This window comes from Heterocephalus glaber, unplaced genomic scaffold (genome assembly GCF_053883595.1).
Source record: "Heterocephalus glaber isolate CG9 unplaced genomic scaffold, H.glaber_assembly_v1.0 deba00001730, whole genome shotgun sequence".
NCBI classification, from domain to species: Eukaryota; Metazoa; Chordata; class Mammalia; order Rodentia; family Bathyergidae; genus Heterocephalus; species Heterocephalus glaber.
Window position 1 is genome coordinate 1,666,538 of NW_028258441.1, and position 7,619 is coordinate 1,674,156.

General features: G+C 40.0%; 1 pseudogene; it reads left to right on the forward strand.

Annotated features, from left to right (window-relative positions):
• Window positions 1-1,433: 1,433 nt before the first annotated feature.
• On the forward strand, window positions 1,434-4,938 carry LOC106008451 (uncharacterized; annotated as a pseudogene).
• The last annotated feature ends 2,681 nt before the right edge of the window (window positions 4,939-7,619 follow it).

The following is a 7,619-nucleotide window of genomic DNA, read 5'->3' on the forward strand; positions in this document are numbered from 1 at the left end:
TTTACTCCCTACCAACAAGTCCTGCTACCATCCTTGTCTCCACTGCCCTTACCACCCTATCCTTCTTATTTACTTCCTTAAATCCCACAAATGTCAGGCTTTTCCATGGCTCCTCCCTGCAGGTTACTCCCAGAAAACTATCTGTCATTCTCATGACTCTCTCACTCCCTGCACTTGCTCACTTTACCCTTTCCCTCATACTGCCTTTCCTTCAACCCCAACTTCACTAACCTTCCAAAATCACTAACCTCTTGCTCCAGGATACCTTCATCAAGTTCACTCCAACCCAGATCAGCTTCTTGATCTTCTGCCTCCACTTTCTATTAGTCCAGCCAGCATGTTACCCATAAAAATCAATGATTTTCTTGGGCTATTCAGTTTATTACCCTCCTGACAGGAATCAGAATAGCCACTGCTATTGGCACCAGGTCAACCAGACTAAAAGTCTCCATTAACCATTTCTTAGCTCTTTCCCTCCAACAAGTATTCACCAAATTCTCCAACCTTCAAAATCAAATTAACTCAACAGTCCCTCCAAAACCAAAAGGGCTTGCCAGGTTCAGCCCCAGCCCTCAGTTCTCAACCAAGAACAAATAAAATTCACTGCTCTGCTGTACACGGATCTGTTACTGTGAGACCTGCCCCACCCTACTGCCATCTGCCTTGCGTGGCTAAACTGTAGGATGATGGTGGCAAAGTCATACACCTGGATCAGGCTGTTTGTTAATACGAGCCCATGAAGCAGAGATTCTGAATTTAATGTTGCTGTTCGTGGAGTATAAACAAAGGTGTTAATAGTTTATTGGGTTGGTTGGCAGAAGTATGGATCACAAAATGGCCCACTGTGAATGAGTTAGAGATATTTGATAGTCCATGGTTTAGTGTTGCTGGGGGCATTCAGAGGTTTAGGGAAATGGGATTACTGGAATGGATTTGTCATGTCAAATCTAATCCACCACACTGGGATGATCCAGAAAATGTACCTTCACTAACACCTTGAGAACAGATTTGTAAATGTAGCACCAGCCCTATCATTACTCTTTTCTGTATGCCAGACCTTACAGTGGGGACCATGGTTACTCAATTAGGGAGCTTAAGGACAATGGTTTTAATTGGATCCTGGAATGCCAGGGGTCAAGTAGCAGCACTTAATTGGCAAAGACAAGGTGGACATATTTACTGTAATGGACAGCAGAAGCAGAACAATGATGAGGATGATCTGACACATGTAGACCTATGGCATTGGCTGATTAGCCATAGTGTTCCCAAAAGTGAAATACACAGATACCTACAAAAATTTTACTAGAGGTATATAATGGAAGTAATTCAAGGGGAAATGAATAGAAAACTACTTCAAATCATAGTAACAGGGAACCACAGCCCCTCAACCAGTTCCTGGATTTGAGCCAGTTTATAGACCCAGAACCCCTTCAATGAAGGGGAGGCTGGGACCCCTTGAGGAAGTATCCTGCTGCTCCACTAAATTTTATACAGTCAATCTTTCTCCCATCCTTCCCCAAGGGGACCTAAGACCTTTTATCAAAGTAACTGTACATTGGAGGAAGAGAAATGATCAGATATTGAAGACTACCTGACACTGGTTTTGAACTAACACTGATTCCAGGGGATCCAAAATGTCATTGTGGCCCTCCAGTAAGAATAGAGGGCTATGGAGGTCAGGTGATCAATGGGGTTTTAGCAAGGGTCAAACTCACACTGGGTTCAGTAGGTCCCTGAATCCATCCTGTAGTCATTTCCCCTGTTCTGGAATGTGTAATTGGGATAGACATACTTAGTATTTGGCAGAATCCTCACATTCATTCCTTAACCTGTTGTGTGAGGGCTATTATGATTGAAAAGGCCAAATTGAATCCATTACAGTTGCCTTTACCTGGTAAAATAGTAAACCAAAACCAAGATCACAACCCTGGAGGGATTGCAGAGATTACTGCCACTATCAAGGACTTGAAGGATGCTGGGGTGGTGGCTTCCACCACATGTCCATTTAATTCTCTCACTTGGCCTGTGCAGAAGATGGATTGGTCTTGGAGAATGATGGTAGATTACTGTAAACTGAATCAAGTGATGCCTCTGATTGCAGCTTCTGTACCAGATGTGGTTTCCTTGCTTGAGCAGATGAACACATCACCTGGTATTTGGTATGCAGCCATTGATATGGCAAATATCTTCTTCTCCATACTTGTCCATAAGGCCCATCAGAAACAATTTGCTTTCAGTTGGCAAGGCCAGCAACACACCTTCACTGTCCTATCTCAGGGTTATATTAATTCTCCAGCCCCATGTCACAACTTAGTTTACACAGATCTTGATTATCTTTCTCTCCCACAAGATATCACATTCATCCATTACATTGATGATATTGTGCTGATTGGACCATGTGAGCAGGAGATAGCAACTACTCTAGATTTGCTAGTAAAGGATTTGTAAGCCAGAGGACAGGAAATAAATCCAACTAAAATTCAAAGTCCTTGTACCTCAGTGAAATTTCTAGGAGTCCAGTGGTGTGGTGTACATAGAGATATATCATCTAAGATAAAAGATAAGTTGATGCATCTTGGTCCCCCTATAACCAAAAAAGAGGCACAACACTTAGTGTGCCTATTTGAATTTTGGAGGCAACACATTACTCACTTATGTGTTTTACTCCTGCCCATTTACCAAGTGACTCAGAAAGCTGTTAGTTTTGAGTGGGGCCCAGAACAAAGGGAGGCTCTGCAACAGGTCCAGGATGATGTTCAGGCTGCTCTACCACTGGAGCCATAGGTTCCAGCAGATCCAATAGTACTTGATGTGTCAGTGGCAGATAGAGATACTGTTTGGAGCCTTTGGCAGGCCTCCAAAGGTGAATTACAGTAGAGGCCTTTAGGGTTTTGAAGCAAGGCTCTGCCATCATCTGTGTAAACTACTCTCCCTTTTAAAAACAGCTCTTGGCCTGCTACTGGGACTTAGTGGAAACTGAACACTTGACCATTAGATATTAGGTTACTATGCAACCTGAGTTGCCCATCATGATCTGGGTATTATCTAACCCACCAAGCCATAAAGTTGGATGTGTACAGAAACAGCCTATCATTAAAAGGAAATCATTTATAAGTGATCAAGCCAGAGCAGGTCCAGGTAGCCTGAAGAAGTTGCCCCGATGCCCATGCTCCTACAGCTGCTATATTGCCTTCTGTCTCCCAGCATATACCTTTGGCCTCATGGGGTTACCATATGATCAGTTGTCAGAGGAAGAGAAGTCTAGGGTCTGATTTACAGGTTGTTCTGGACGTTATGCAGGTACCACCCACATGTGGACAACTTCAGCATTACAGCCCCTTTCCAAGACATCCCTGAAGGACAATGGTGAAAGGAAATCTCCACAGTGGGCAGAACTTCAGGCTAGAAGGAGAAATGGCCAGATGTGGGACTATACTGACTTATGGTCTGTAGCCAATGGTCTGGCTAGATGGTTAGGAACTTGGAAGGAACATGACAGGAAAATTGGTGACAAAGATATTTGAGTAGAGGTATGTGGATAGACCTCTCCATATGGGCAAGAGATGTAAAAATATTTATATCCTCTGTAAATGCTCACCAAAAATGACATCATCAGAAGAAGACTTTAATAATCAAGTAGATAGGATGACCCATTCTGTAGATACCAGTCAACCTCTTTCTTCAGCCACCCTTGTCGTTCCCCAATGGGCTCATGAACAGAGTGGCCATGGTGGCAGGGATGGAGGCTATGCATGTGCTCAGCAATATGGACTCTCACTCACCAAGGCTGATCTGGCTATAGCCACTTCTGAATGCCCAATATATGAGCAGTAGAGACCAACACTGAGTCTCCAGTGTGGCACCATTCCCTGGGGTGATCAGTCTGTGATCTGGTGGCAGATTGATTATATTGGACCACTTCCACCATGGAAAAAACAGTTATTTGTCCTTACTGGCATAGACACTTATTCTGGATATGGATTTTCCTTCCCTGCATGTAATGCTTCTGCCAGAACTACATTTCATGGACTTACAGCATGCCTTATCCACTAACATGGAATTTTACACAACATTGCTCTGACAAAGGAACACATTTTTTGGCCAAAAAAGTGAGACAATGGGATCATGCTCATGGAATTCACTGGTTTTACCATGTTCCTCACCATCCAGAAGTGGCTGGATTGATGGAAAAGTGATACGGTCTTTTGAAGACAGTTACAGCACCAGCTAGGTGGCAATAGCTTGCCGGGATTGGGCAGGGTTCTTCAAAAGGCTGTATATGCTTTGCATCAGCATCCACTATATGGCACTGTGTCTCCTGTACGCAGGATTCATGGTTCCAGAATCAAGGGGTAGATGTGGGAACAGTACCACTCACCATTACCCCTAGTGATCCACTAGCAAAAGTTTTGCTTCTTGTTCCCACGACGTTATATTCTGCTGGCTTAAAAATCTTTAGTTCCAGAAGGGGGAAAGCTTGTACCAGGCAGCACAATACTGATACCTTTTAACTGGAAAGTAACACTCCCCCCTGATCATTTTGAGTTCCTCATTCCTCTGAGTAAACAAGCTGAAAAGGGAGTTATAGTATTTGCAGGGGTGATTGACCCAGAATCTCAAGAGGAAAATGGGCTATTTCTCTACAATGGAAGAAAGAAAGAGCATACTTGGAGTGCAGGAGAACCCGTAGAGTGCTTCCTATTGTTACTATACCCTGTTATTTAGGTCAATGGGAAACTACAACAACCCAATCCAGGCAGGATGACAAATGGCCCAGAACCTTTCAGGAATGAAGGTATGGGTCACCTACCAGGGAAAGGACCAAGTCTTGTAGAGGTGCTTGCTGAAGGCCAAGGGTATACAGAATGGGTATTAGAAGAAGGTAGTTCTAAATACCAGCTATGAACCTGTGATCAGTTACAGAAATGAGGATTGTAATTGTAATAGTTCTCTCCTAATATGTATCCTATGTAATATGTTGATATTGGTTCTTAAGAATTGTTAAACCTATTTTATAATGTTCAAGTTCTGAAATGTTAGGAGTAAGCATCACCCAAAGAAAACTTGCCTTCTATTCTGGGAGGAAATTATTGCTTTTCCATTTGTATGCAGGATAGTTGTAACATGTTAGCCATAATTGTGAAATTGTCTTTGTAAGAAAATACATCTGGTTGAAAAGGGGCGGATTGTGATTGTGTCAACTTGTGATTGTGTCAACTTGAGTAAGAAATGATCAACCAAATTGGATCAGGTAGTTCTGGGTGTGGTTGATGGGATTTGCTGAAGATAGAAGACCCACTCTGGGTGTGAGTGTCAGCAACTAATAGTGTTCTTGTCTGAATGGAATAAAAGAGAAATGAAGAAGAATGGCTCTCTTCTGTTTCTTCAGAGGAACTCCAAACTTCACCTTCATCTTGGGTGTCATCTTCTGGCTTTCAGTACAGACTCTTCATCCTTCTGGCACAGACCTTTCAGCCTTCCATCATAGACCCTTAGGCCTTCTGCTAAGGACTTGTATGGGACACTACACTGAGTTCCAGGTCTTTGACTATTTTTTATAGAAATTGACAAGTTTAACACCCCCTAAATCTAATATGGCTATACAAAAGAAACCAAAAACCCAAAGTAATCGTTAGAAGGTAAACCAAAATTGAATGACATATTTCTCTATATCAATTCTTTCTTTATTTTTATTTTTGATTAACATGTATTAATTATTCATATCAATGGGGTTCTGTGTAATATGTCAGTTCATTCATACAGTGTGCAATGATCAAATTGGACCACTCTTTTCAACCAACCAACACACCTCTTGATCCTTAATAATCTCAGGTCAAATTTTTTAGTCTGACATATGAGAGAGAACATACAGTGCTTGTATTTCTGTATCTGGATAATTTCACTTAGCATTAAGATTCTCCAATTCCATCCATTTTGGTGCAAATGACAGGATTTAATTCTTACCATTGACTGAATAATACTTCATTATGTATAGATACTGTATTTTCTTCCTTTTAAAAATATTTTATTAGTATATATTTGCAGTACATAATGATTGCATTCATTTTGGGGAGTTGTTACATGTATATAACAGATCTAAATTGTTTTTTAAATAAACTTCCCCATCACTTTCTCCCCCCTTCCCTCTATCTCTTGGTCCTTTTCCCTTTTGCAAAATATCTCTCTACTTGTTTGCTATCTTTTATTTTGCCCTGTAATTTATTAATATTTTAGGTTTCTTATATAAAAGAAGATATGCTACATTTCAGCTTGTGTCTGACTTAATTCACCTAATATTATGGTCTCAGGTGCATCCGTTTTCCTATGAATGGCTCAAGATTGTTGTTTTTATGCAAGAGTTTTATTCCATTGTATATAGATACCACATTTCCTTTATCTATTCATCAGTCAATGAATATATAGACTTCTTTCAGAATTTAGCTATTATGAGTTGTGCTACTATAAACATGGGTATGCATGTATCAATGTAATATGAAGTCTTTAACGATTATGGAAAGATACCTAGAAGTGGGCTAGTCGAGTCAAATGGAATTTCTAGTTTTAGTTCTTTTTGAGGAAATTCCATAGTGATTTTCAGTGAGTGAACTAGTTTACATTTTGACAATGTAGAAGTGTTACTTCTTTCCACAGCCTCTCTGGCATTTATTATTATTTAATTTCTTATGATAGTCACTCTTTCTGCAGTAAGATAGACTCTGTTGTTTAAATTTGCACTTATCTAGTGACCACAGATGTCGAACATTTTCTCATGTATTTACTAGCCATTTGTACTTCTGAAAAATGTCTCTTTATTTCAATACCCCATTTAAAAAATTTTTTTTATTTTAGGAGATCTACTTTTTTGAGTATATTATGTATTACAGATATTAATTCTCTGTCCAAAAAATAGTTGGTAATTTTTTTTATTATTTTGTAGATTTTCTTTTCACTCTCTTAGTTGTTTCCTTTGCTGTTCAGAAGACTTCTAATTTGACATGATCCCATTTGTTGATTCTTGATGTTATTTTGATGTTCAATTGGGGTTCTGTTCAGAAAGTTCTTGTCTATGCATATGTCTTCAAGAGTTTTACCTATTTTATCTTCCAACAGATTAAATATTTCTTCTTTAACATTTAGATCTTTCATCTACTTTGATTTTAGTTTAGGACCTGGTAAGAGATATGAGTCTAGATTCAATCTTCTGCATGTGGCTAGCCAGTTTTCCCATTTGTTAGAGAGGCTATTTGTTAGTAACATTTGTTAGAGAGGCTATTTTTCCTGCAGTGTATATTTTTGACCTCTTTGTAAAAGATCTAATGGCTGAATGTGCCTGGGATTGTTTCTGCATCCTCTATTCCAATGATGGTGAACCTATGGCACACGTGCTGCAGTGGGCTGCTCATTGTCATTGAAAGTTCTAAAAGGTTAACCATCACATTCTGCTCCACTGGTCCAGATGTCTGTTTTTGTGCCAGTACTATGCTGTTTTTAGAACTGTAGCTTTGTGATTTAACTTGATGTTCAGGATTGTGATGCCTCTGCTCTTGTTGTCTATGATTGCTTTTGCTATTCTGGGTCTTTTACGGTTCCATGTAAATTTTAGGAATATTTTCTTTAGT